The following is a 12,679-nucleotide window of genomic DNA, read 5'->3' as shown; positions in this document are numbered from 1 at the left end:
GAAGATTACACAAGGGTGTAAGTACAAAGAGGCAGTGATCATTAGGGGCCATCATGGAGACTGCCTACTACAATACACATAAATAATATTAGTCTAATTTTATTTTCGTGTGTGTTATATTTATCAAATTCAGGTATCAATGCTATACTTACTGCATTAAAAAAATTGTGATGTTTCCTTTGTTTCCTATCTCAAAAATAATCTATGTATGTAAAGATTTGGTAGAATTCTCCTGTGAAATCATCTGGGTCTGGTACTTTTTTGCTTTTGATAAGTCCAATGACGTTATAATTCTCTGGCCCTTATAAGTTATTTGATGGCTTTTTGTTTTTGTTTTGCCTGGAGGCCCTGATTTTTCTCTCTTTAAAGTGTGATACTTAGGATTTGTCTCAAAGTTGATCCTTTAGAGTCAGTTTTCCCAGATGTCCAATAGACCCTTTCTATGTGAAAATATTAGGTGTTTCAGGTACTCCAATTATACATATATTACATCTTCTTTGCCTATTTCTCTATTTCTTTTTTTGATCAATTCTCATTCTCTTGGTTGTTTTCCTGCTTCTTTTCAATGCCTTTTATTAAATTTTCAATCAAACCTATTCTTGTCTTTTTCTTCTATTTCTTTCTTGAGTTCAATCAACTCTCATTCATTTTATCTCCCCACCCCCAAGGCTTATTTTTGAGGAGGGGTTGATTTCTATTCCTGGTTTTTAAATTTCTGATTCAAGATTTTTCTTTTTTCATAGAACTACAGGCATACCTCATTTTACTGAATTTTGCTTTATTGTGCTAAACAGATACTGCATTTTTACAAGATCCTTCATCAGCAAAAAGATTACATACAACTTGCTGAAGGCTCAGATGATGGTTAGCATTTTAATCAAGGAATGTACGTTGTTTCTTTAGACATAATGCTGTTGAATACTTAATAGACTACAGCATAACGTAAACATCACTTTTATATGCACTGGGAAACCCAAAAATTGGTGTGACTCGCTTTATTGAGATGTTCACTTTATTGCCGTGGTCTGGAATCAAACCTGCAATATCTCCGAGGTCTGCCTATATGCTGTTTGAAGATATTGAATTCAGTTTGGAGTGATCATCACTGTTTTTTCCTTCAGTTTCATGGTTTTTCTTGGGGAGGGAGGTGCTTTTCATCAGCCAAAATGTTTTAATTTACATTTTCTGCTTTACTCTTACAATAGATTTTTATAGAATTGGCTGGATATGTTCTATTTCTGAATATTTTGTGGCTAGGATTCCTAATTTGAGAGTGCCATCTTCTAACAGTTTAGTTATTGAATGACATTGGTGATGGTGATAACAGTGGAAATGGGAGTTGGCATGACTTGTATCTCTTTTGTTTCTACAGAATCCTTATTTTTCCCCTCTTATTTTTTTTTTCTTTTATCTCTCCAAAGGAATCACCCTTTCTCTACTTATCTGGGTCTTCTAAGTTCAGAAGCTGTGCATACACGAAACTATCACTTTCAGCCTAATTTTCAAGCTCTTTTTCTATTAGTCAGTGCTATGAACCACAAAATCCCAGAATTGTGTTCAGTATTTTAGAACATAGTGTTAGACTTTCTCATTCTGGGGGTGACTTTGACCATGCTTCCTCAAAGTCTTCTATGCCCCTCTCCTGTTTTGCTTGGAGGTCTTAAGCCTCTTTATCACTCTGTGCCCATTAGTTTGCAACAGCAGCACGAAATCTTTTTTTAATCTGGTGTTTATTTCTCTACTTACAGATCATTTTAAAGATGTAGTATTCTCTGTCTCTGAGTAATCTGTAGGTGTAGGTCATGTCTGGTTTTCTTTTGCTCCTTGTTAATTTTGTAACTTCGAGGAGGATGGATGGGGAGATTAGGAATCAATCAGCAGCTGTTATCCTCCAGACTAACCTCTGAAATTTTACTTCTTAAAACAGCAACAGATTTATCAGTGAAGTTTTCCAAACATTTAAGAAAGAAATAATACCAATCTTACATAAATTCATTCACTAAATAGAAAAATAAGTTATATTTCCTCACTCTTTTAATAAGCATATTTATTCCAAAACCTAAAAATGACATAAAAAAAATTATAGACAAATCTCTCTTATAAACATAAATATAAAAATTCTTAACAAAATATTAACAAATTTAATCTAATGATAAAAATGATAATACATCATGACCAAGAGATGCTTATTGCAGAAATGCAAGGTTGGTTTAACATTAGAAAATCAATCAGTGTAATATACCACATTAACAAAAAAAGGGACAAAAATCAAATTACAATCTTGATAGATGCAGAAAAAGTACTTGACAAAATTCAACATTCATTAATGAGAAAAACTCCTAGCAAACTAGGAGGGAATTTTCTTAGTCTAATAAAGAACATTTACAAAAATCCGACAGCAAATATGTCATAATGATAAAACTATGAAAACTTTCCCTTTGACATGAGGCACAAGGAGAATCCTGTCAGCACTTATGGTTATCATTGTACTAGATCCTAGATAGTTCAGTAAGGCAAGATTAAAGAAGTTGTAAGGATTGGATTATAAGAAATAAAACCATATTATTGACAGATGACATAATTGTGTACATAGAATATCCAAAAGAATATGTAGCCAATCTATTGAAATTAATACGTTAATTTTGTAAGTTTGTGGTTGCAAGGTCAATAAAAATCAATAGCATTTCTATATGCCAGCAGCAAACTAATCGACAACAAAATTTTTTTAAAATACCATTTATAGTAGCATTAAAAAAAAAATGCCTAACACCTAGGAACAAATCTAACAAAAGACATGTCAGACTTCTACACAGAAGACTAAAAAAGATTACTGGGAAAAATTAAAGAAGACCTAAACAAATAGTGAAATAGACCATTTCCGTGAAATACAAGACTCAATATTTTAAGGATTCGCTTCTCTCAAAAATTAATCTACGGAGTCAGTGTAATCCCAGTAAAAATCCCAATAGGTTTCTGTTTGTATGTGAATTGACAATCTCTAAAATTCCCATGGAAGTGCAAAGTACTAAGAATAACCAAAGTAGTCATGAAAAACTAAGTTGGAAGATTTATACTACCAGACAGCAAACCTATTATAAAACTATAGTAACTTAAATAGCACAAGGATAGAAAAGCTGACCAGTAGAGTCCAGAAACCAATCCAAAATATATGGCCATTTAATCCAAGACGAACGTAACCCTGTAGAGCAGTGAGGAAATAATGGTCTCTCCAGTAAGGGTATGTGTATGTGTAAAATTACTTCAGATGAATTGCAAATCTAAAAGTGAAAAGTAAAACAGTAAAGCTTTTTGAAAGAAAACATGGAAGAATGTCTTTGCCATCTTGAAGTAGTCAAAGATTTCCTAAATGGGGCATAATAATCTCTAACCATAAAGAAAAAGATTGATAAATTAGATTATATTAAAATTAATAATTTCTATCAAAGATACAACCAAAAGAATGAAAATGCAATCCAGAGTGAGAGAAGATTATCTCAATACTTATATGTCATAAAAGACACATCTAGAATATATAAAGAACGCCTTCAAAGCAATAAGACAGACAACCCAATTAAAATAAATGAGCAGAAGACTCGAACTTTTCACGGAGGATATTTGAATGACCTAAAATATGTTAAAAAGTACTCACCTTCATTAGTCATCAAGAAAAAGCAAATTGAAGTCACAGTGCCTTTCTACTATGCACCCACTAAGAGAGAAAATGAAAAAGATAGAATGTATCAAGTGTTAGCAAGGTGGACCAGCTGGAACTCTCATAAACTACTGATGGGAATGTAAATTGGTACAAAATTTTGGAAAATGGCTAGTATCTACTAAAGTTGAGTGTCATACACCCTATGGCACAGTAATTCTACTTCTAGGGATATGCAGTAGGCAGAATAATGGCCCTTCAAAAATACCTATAACTAACCCCTGGAACCTGTGAATATGTCCCCATTATATGGCAAAGGGGAATTAAATTGCAGATGAAAATAAAGTTGCTAATTAGTGGACTTTAAAATAGGAAGATTGTCCTGGTTGGTGGGCCCAGTGTAATCACAAGAGTCCTTAAAATGAAAGAGGGAAGCTGAAGAGTTCAGAGGCAGAAAACGATAGTGATGATGGAAGCAAGGTCAGAGTGATGAGATGTGAAGACTCAACCCATCACTGCAGGCTTTGAAGATGGAGGAAGGTGGCCATGAGCCAAGAATTGTGGACAGCCTCTAGAAGCTGGAAAGGGCAAGGAAATGGACTCTTCTTAGAGCCTCCAGAAAGGAATGCATCATCTTGATTTTAAACCAGTGAGACTCGTGTTGGACTTTTAACCTAAGAAACCATAAGATAAAGTTGTGTTGTTTCAAGCCACATAGTTATAGTAAATTGTCACAGCAGCAGAAGAAAACTAATACAGTATAAATCCAATGAATGTTTGTATGCATTTCAAACATTCACCTAAAGATACGCAGTAGAATGTTTATAGCAGCACCATTCATAATAGCTAAAAACTGGAAACAACCCTAAATGGCCATCAACAGTAGAAGGGATAAATCACACTAGACAGAGTTAGTCGAATTATCTTAATGGCTTCTGTCATCAAACTATGATAGTCTAATGAATTCATTTCCAATGTAGAAATTACCTGCTAAAATAATACTGACCAATTTAAGATCAGTGTTGGCTGGTCAGGGTACCCTGTCTTTTGAGATACTGGATATAACACTGAATTATTATTACTTATTGGTCTCTTTTCTAGAATTCATGCAGTTTATAAAAATTAAAATGTGCATGGAATGATTCTCATCAACTTCAGGATATTAGCTGCCACTGGGGAGAGAAGGAAGTCAGGAAGAAACAGGAAAGAGATGAGAACAGAGTTGAGAAATAAATGTAGCAAAATGTTAACATCTGTTAAATCTAAGTGGTGGGTACATGAGTATGTTATTTTCTGTGTACTTGAAATATTTTGTAATTAGAAAAAATTCTTAACATAATGCATTAATTCCACTATGATATAAACCTTCTTTCATTTTCAGTCAGGCCTTAATTAGATTTCTAGCCCCTAATGTTCTTTAAAGTGACAGCAGGGGACCCAATCATGCCTTTATATTCTGATTTTACTAGGTTAACATTGAGGGGGAAAAAATAGCTTGTTTGGGGTTCTGGAACTACACAGGTCTAGTGTCTATACCTAGGAAATTTGGACTCCTCAACAAGTGTTCCAGCGCCTTTAACATTCACCTAAAAGTAGAATGTTATAGATCCAGTGAATCCTCATTTTTCTTTGTAACAGAGATTGTTTTCCCCACTGAGTCTTTACTTACTAACACCTAAAACAGTAGAACAAAGAGAATCTTTGAATGAATAGCCAAAAGTTACCCAGAAGGTGCAAGAAAGATGTGAAGGAGTGATGGTAGTGGTGGGAGCTAGTTGCTATAGTGCTGTGAGAGGAATATGTGAGGAAAATTAATAGAACAGCAGAATGAACGGAAAATCAGGCTTAAGTATTTCTGTTGAGGTTTTAGATGGTGTGATCGACAGAATAATGGCTCCCCCAGAGATGTCTGCCCCACCTCTGTTTTTCCCCAGAACTTGTGATTATGTTAACATTTGGCAAAAGGGACCTTGCTGATGTAATTTAGGTTCTGGACCTAATGGGGAGATTTAAAATGGGGAGATTATCCTGGATGATTCGGGTGTCCCCAGTCTAATCAGATGAGCCTTTCAAAATAAAGACATGAGGCAGAATGGGAAGTCAGAGAGATGAGAAGCATGAGAAGGCTTTGAAGATGGAGGAAGAGACCATGAGCCAGGGAATGCAGGTGGCCTCTAGGAAGACGAGAATCCCGCACCTGAAAGCCAGCAAAGAAACAGGGACCTCAGTCCTAAAATTGCATGGAACTCAATTCTGCCAAGAACCTGGATGAGTTTGGAAGTGGATTACTCCCCAGAGACTCCAGAAAGGAAGGCAGTATTGCCACACCTTGACTCAGCCTTGTGAGACTCTAAGCAGAGGACCCAGCTGAGCCATGATTACCCAGACTTCTGACCTCCAGAACTGAGATAATGGGTGTTTTTTAAGCCACTAAGCTTGTTATAGCATCAGTAGTAAATAATACAGGTGGTGTTTTTCAGATGTTTATGGTTTCTTATTATAAAAGGCTATGTGCTCCTTCTAGTGAATAGGAATGACCTGGAGATTTTATTAAAATGCAGCTCTGATTTCATAGGTCTGGGGTGAAGTTTGAGATGATGCTGATATTGCTGGTCCACAAATCACACATTGAATAACAAGGTTCTAAATTATTTTTAAAATACAGTAAAGTGTAGAGTGAAAAATTAAAGTTGCTACCATCCAAAGATAACTAGAATTAGCATTGTGGTGTGTTTCTTCATGTCTTTTTAAAATAGACATGATTTTTTATTTTAAAAAATTAAGATCATATGGTATATAATTTATATTTATGACAGTGTTCCCAAAGCATGAAACATACTTTGAAAACATGAATTTAGGATATAAAATATTCCATCAATATGGATGTACTAAAATATCCTCCTTTGTTGTTTCCAATTTTTCTCTATTATCATTAATGCTGTGATAACTACCTCATACATAAGGCTTTGTCCACATTTCAGATTATTTCCTTAGAATAAACCCTGTACCTAGTTCAAGTACCTAATCAAAGGATATAAAAATTTTCAAGGCTTTCGATATATGTTGCCAAGTTAGCCTCCAGGAAAGATTCTACCAATTTATACTACCACCAGCAATATGTGAGTGTCTATTTGAGAGCATCCTTCCTTAGAATGAATATAATCTTGTTAAAAATCTTTTCTAATTTTGATAGTCAAAACTTGTATTTTATTTTAATTTGCATTTTTAAAGGTTTTTGGTGAGGCATACATTTTCATATGTTCATTGATGTGTGTCTGTGTATGTGTATATGAATTGTCTGAATTTTCTTTTCCTATTTTTCTTTGGAGTATCAAGGATTTAGCTGTTTATTCACCAGATGAAAAACACATTTTTATTCCTCCGTCTCCCTAGTGAAATAAAATTCTCAACTACACAATTTAGAGTCTGCCTATCTAATTTGTTTCCAATCTCTAACATTGTTTTCATGAATATAAATAACCCTCAGCCCAAGGTATTAGCATTTCCAGCTGCTACCCGTTAGTTCAAAGTATATTACAAAGAAAGAGCTGTAAACATGCTTGTCCCAAGGGAGCTACTTAGGCAGCCCTTTTCATAAAATACTAACTTAGTAAATAAAACACTGTATATATACAGAATACACACACTTGCACATACACAACCGAGTCCGTGCACACACATGCACACCAACCAACACATCCCAGAGTCGTTAAAGAACAAATTCCAGTTTTTGCTGTGGCAGTGCCTGTGCTCTGAAGACGAGATAACCACCTCAGGAGCAGTCATTGCCCATGTTGCTTCGTTTTGTGGTGACTGCTACACTATGTGGAAATTCTTACTTTAGAGCCTGTGATATCAAGAAAATCCACCTCTAAGCATGCTAGGATTACTAAGTAAATATTAAAATCAGATTTGACAATCCCAAAACATTTTCCTGTCTGCTCCCCCCACCACTCTACCACCACCGCAGACACACAATTTAAAACATTCACTTATTCAACCATATACTTTTTTTTTTTGAGGAAAATTAGCCTTGAGCTAACACCTACTGCCAATCCTCCTCTTTTTGCTGGGGAAGACTGGCCCTGAGCTAACATCCCTGCCCATCTTCCTCTACTTTAAATGTGGGACACCTGCCACAGCATGGCTTGGCAAGCGGCGTGTAGGTCCACACCCAGGATCCAAACTGGCGAACCCCGGGCCACCGAAGCGGGACATATGAACTTAACCGCTGTGCCACCAGGCTGGTCCCCAAATATATACTTTCTTACTCAAGCAGTCTCTATGCATAAAATAAATGAAGCCCGTCATCTGAGAGTAGGAAATCAGAAAGGCAAGATTATGGGGAGAATCTTTGGGTTCTTTCCTTCTATTCTCCATAATTTGTCTTGGAATGTGATGGCAGGTAGAAAGCAGGAGGCAGAAGGTACCAGGAAGCACACGTGCACAAAAATACGTGTTTAGGTTCGGGCATGATTTCAAAGTGGTGTTTGTGGGCAGAGATGCTGTTGCTAATATGTACTTGTATGCCCACATTTCCCCATGACACCAATTGGCTTTGTCGTCATTGGCTCTAAATATGCAATGTAAAAGGACTACCAGTCCGATACTGAAGTTTATTCAAGTCAGTGATTCCAAACTTTAAATTTATGACATCATGTTATTTAATTTTGTAACATCAAAATGCTTTCTTTTTGGTGTCGGCCAGGTGCCATAGTGGTTAAGTTTATGCGCTCCGCTTCAGCAGCCCTGGGTTTGTGGGTCTGGATCCCGGGTGTGGACCTAGCACCGCTTATCAAGCCATGCTGTGGTGGCATCTCACATACAAAATAGAGGAAGATGGGCACAAATGTTAGCTTCGTGACGTTCGTCCTCAAGCAAAAAAAAAAAAGCTTTCTTTAAAATTTTTAAATATTTATGCTTATACTTTACTTATATTGCACAATGTTCCTTAAGACAATCTTAGAGAGGTATATGCCTATGTTTAAAGAAAAAATCAGCTTGGAATCTTCTCAGCCATATCTGGAGCAGAATAGTTATTTCTGCCTTTATTTGGAAATATAAAAATTGTATATATTTTGTAGTCTCCATTAACAGATACTGAGGACGGATAGTACACCATCATTTGCTGGGCTCGTGGTGTGAGTATAGCTGTTTTACTTTTGATACTTTAGGGGTTGAGTGATTTTAGTCCAGGAAACAACTTTATACTACCTCTCCAGCAGAAACACCACCATTATTTGTAGTGACCTACCTACCAATGCAACTGACTTCATAACAATAAATGCTTAATATGTGTCAGGCACTGTGAGGCTACAAAATATATATATGACTTTTATATTCCAAATGTATAAATAATACTGTGTTCTACTAGAGGTGTGCTTGAGGCAGAAGATTTCACACTAATTTTTTTTAAATGTCTATAAACACACTCCCTCTAAGGTTCTATTTTAAAGGATTTGGCATATATGTCCTAAGCAGCTTTCATATATTAACTCACTTAATACTCATAATCATACTGTGGTATAAGTGCTATAGCTAGGTTATAAATAAGACAGAGGCCCAGAGATGTTAAGTAATTTCATCCTCCTTATACCACATGTCTTTTTTCTTTGCTGTATTTTACAAGATGTAGTATGCAGCCAGTCTAGCAACCAAGCCAGGCAGTCTGCCTCAAGTCTATGCACTTCACATCAAAGCTGTACTGTGGGGCTGGCCCCATGGCCAAGTGGCTAAGTTCCTCCAGTCCGCTTTGGTGGCCCAGGGTTTCACCAGTCGGATCCACTCGTTAGGCCACGCTGAGGTGGCGTCCCACATGCCACAACTAGAAGGACTCACAACTAAAATATACAGCTATGTACTCGGGGGATTTGGGGAGAAAAAGCAGGGGAAAAAAAAGATTGGCAACAGTTGTTAGCTCAGGTGCCAATCTTTAAAAAAAAAAAAACGCTGTACTGTCTCCCAATGTAATCATTTATGTTTCTTTTATCACAGAGTTCACTAAAAATACCATTCTTTAATAATAAACATTTTTTAAAACTTTTATAACCTTTACGAAAAACTTCCTATTTTAGTAAAATTTAATAATTGTTTAAAATTGTTTTTCTTGAATACATTTGTTCAAAGACCTGCAACCTATAGCTAACTCATCAGAAAGTAGTAGCACACCGAACAGTCCTTTCAGGTATCCACGCTGACTTTGCAACACCTGTCACAGGTGATATCTTTGCCCACTTATGGGCTGTTTGTATGGTAAGGAGCAGTGTATCCACATTTGATTACTTCCCTCATCCCCTCTCTCCTAAGGTGTCACAGGAAATTTTAACACTGCCAATAATAATTACACTAATAAACAGAAGATACTTAAAATTCTTTTACTTGTCAAAAAAAGGGAGTTTAATATGGTTTGATAAATTGAGTCTAAGTCTTCAGAATGTTAAAATTTAGGTCTTCCAGTATTCTACATAGATTAATAGTTTATCCCTTGCAGTAAATTATATTGCAGGTGGTACCAAGTGACTGCATCTAAAATTAGTGTATAACCCTGTGAGGTCAATCAGGAAGCAGTTTCTATTTTCAGATATAGCTTGTTGATTGGACATTTTCTTTACAAATTATGGTTATCAACATTTAAAATTTCCAATTTAAACCTTGATTTTTAGATTAATGAACAGTCTTGTGAAAGGTTACCATCTGAATGTTCCATATTTCTTGTTAAACTACCACGTGTTCTTTTGTCACAAGCAGATTTTTTGGTCCTATTTGCAAATGTATATCAGTAGACAGGCACACCCCAGGCATATGATATATAAAGAATGGATGTCAGAGTTTGATCACAAGTATTTTTACAAGGATTACATCAGGATTTGTTGTAAAACATGATTCAAAAAGGCATACCTCACCTTGTCAAATGTGGCAAAGGGAAAAAAATACATGGTATAAAAATGATTGAGTCTTCTTTAGAAGCAAAGAATTCTAAATATAAATGTGCTTCCACAGATAATAACTTTTGTTGTCATAAGCACATCTACGTTATCCCAACATCTAGGGCTTTAACCAACTTCTATATTCAGCTGATTCTAAGTGAATTTATTCCTGACATAATTCTTTTCTGTATTGTAGGCATAGCTCTGAGCCAGCATTAGTGTCAATTCCAGAATATACTTATGAACTGTGACATATTTTATTCTGTGAAAAGCTTTATATTTCAGTATTAGCAGTATTTGTCTCCAAGGCTATTAGACATTTTCTGTAATTTCATTCTACTTTATTTTTAACATTGTTTTTGTTTAACAAAGCAGTACTCCTCTCACAATTTTAAGCTAGATTCAGATTCTTATGAGACTTGTTCTTTCTTCCTTCTTATTTACAAATTGTTTACTGAAAACTACTCCTATTTTCATAGCGATTTGCCTCTGAAAGTAGTTGTTCATAATTGAGGCCGATTTTCTCTTGTAGGAATTCACAGCTGTGAAGAGAAAGTTCTTTCTCGGTGGGTTAACAAGCAGGCTTTTGTGAGAATTCTCAAATGGAATATTTCTCATGATTAAAGGGTCAGAGACTGAGTCTGTTGTTCTGGGTGCTAACAGAACCAAGCCACCTGCAGCTGAGCATTGAAAACTCAGGAAAGCCGAATTCACTTAAGGTCGTCTTTTTTGTAATGAGTACTTTGAAAGCAATCATTTTTCTTAAAAAATTAAAATTGAGATATGACCTTTGGATCACATCAGAGGTTTTAACATAAGGAAAGCTTCTCATTGAAGCACGCAGTCAAAATCAAACTCAGGCAGCATTCCCCAGACAGCACAGCTCTGTGCAGTCTATTGATAGCACACAAAATTTAACCAGCAAAAGTGAAGCCTGTTGCTATCCCTCTAATTTGTGTTAACTCCTCTTTATTGTTCCATTTTGCTTATTAATCACTCTATTCATAACAATCCCAAGATTTCGGGGAAATGAATACCTGCTATAGGAAATCACTGCTCTCAGTCCAACCCAAGCCACTATCAACTTTCTTAATGGTATCCCTGCTTCCACTCTAGACTAGCTAACTACTCTGTGTACTGTGTGGTTAAGAGCACTAACCTAACCTACCTGGGCTTAAATCCTGGCTCTGCCATAGCTGCATGGCCTTGAGTGAGCTCTTTAATCTGTTGTTTCAGTTTTCCCCCTCTATAAAATGAGGATAGTACTTACCTCATATGGTTGCTCTGAGGATTAGTTAACATAATGTTCCTTAAACATAAAGTTCCTTAAACAACGGGTACTGTAAGCGCTATTAAATGCTAAATAAAGTCTTAACACACCAACCAGGAAAACCTTCATAGAATAAGTCAGATCCTACTCACTTGGTCAGCCTCCTCTAAATAGCTTCATGCTTAAAAAATAAAATCTGGACTCCTAAGGCCAATAAGCCTACCTCTGTGACTTCATCTCCCATTATTACTCTCTCTGCTTGCTCTCTTCCAGCTCCATTAGCCTGCTCCCCAGAGACACTGAGCAGTTCTGCTCCAAGGCCTTTGCACTTGCAAATCCCTTTTCCTGGAACACTTCCCCCCATCACTCTCTCGGGTAACTGGGCAAATATTCAGAGGCCTGCTCCATCTAAGATAGCACACCCTCAACACCCGGGCCTGTTGTCTAGTCCCTTGTCTTGTCTTTGTAGCACTAGCACCCCTGACATTATATTGACTAGTCTTTCTCCCGTAACTAGAATGTGAACTGAGTCCAGGGACTTTATTTTGGTCACGCCCGTAGTGCCTCACCTAGACCTCCTGGGCTGGTAGTGTTTAGTAAATATTTACTGGAAACTGGATAGATGCTGGGTTAAAACAATTGATGCTTTTCTCCTGAAGACTACTGACCTTAACTTACTACGCGTTTTTGGGGTGGGGGGAGGGAGGTATGCACTTAACATCTACTCCCCTATTTTCACTTAATCCTGGTTTTCTCATTGGGCCACCACTCACTTTAGAAAGATAAACTTTGGCCTTTTAGAAATAAACATTAAATAAACACAAGATTCTT

The 12,679-nt window shown here is 36.4% G+C and overlaps 1 protein-coding gene across 8 annotated transcripts in view; it reads left to right on the top strand.

Moving 5' to 3' along the window:
* The window catches only part of ECHDC1 (ethylmalonyl-CoA decarboxylase 1), a 78,389-nt gene that overhangs the window by 64,313 nt on the left and 1,397 nt on the right, over positions 1–12,679 (top strand).

The sequence above is a fragment of the Equus caballus genome, chromosome 10, assembly GCF_041296265.1.
Source record: "Equus caballus isolate H_3958 breed thoroughbred chromosome 10, TB-T2T, whole genome shotgun sequence".
In the NCBI taxonomy this organism is placed as follows: domain Eukaryota; kingdom Metazoa; phylum Chordata; class Mammalia; order Perissodactyla; family Equidae; genus Equus; species Equus caballus.
The sequence above is the reverse complement of the archived record's forward strand: the minus strand, read 5'-3'. Positions and strand labels throughout refer to the sequence as shown.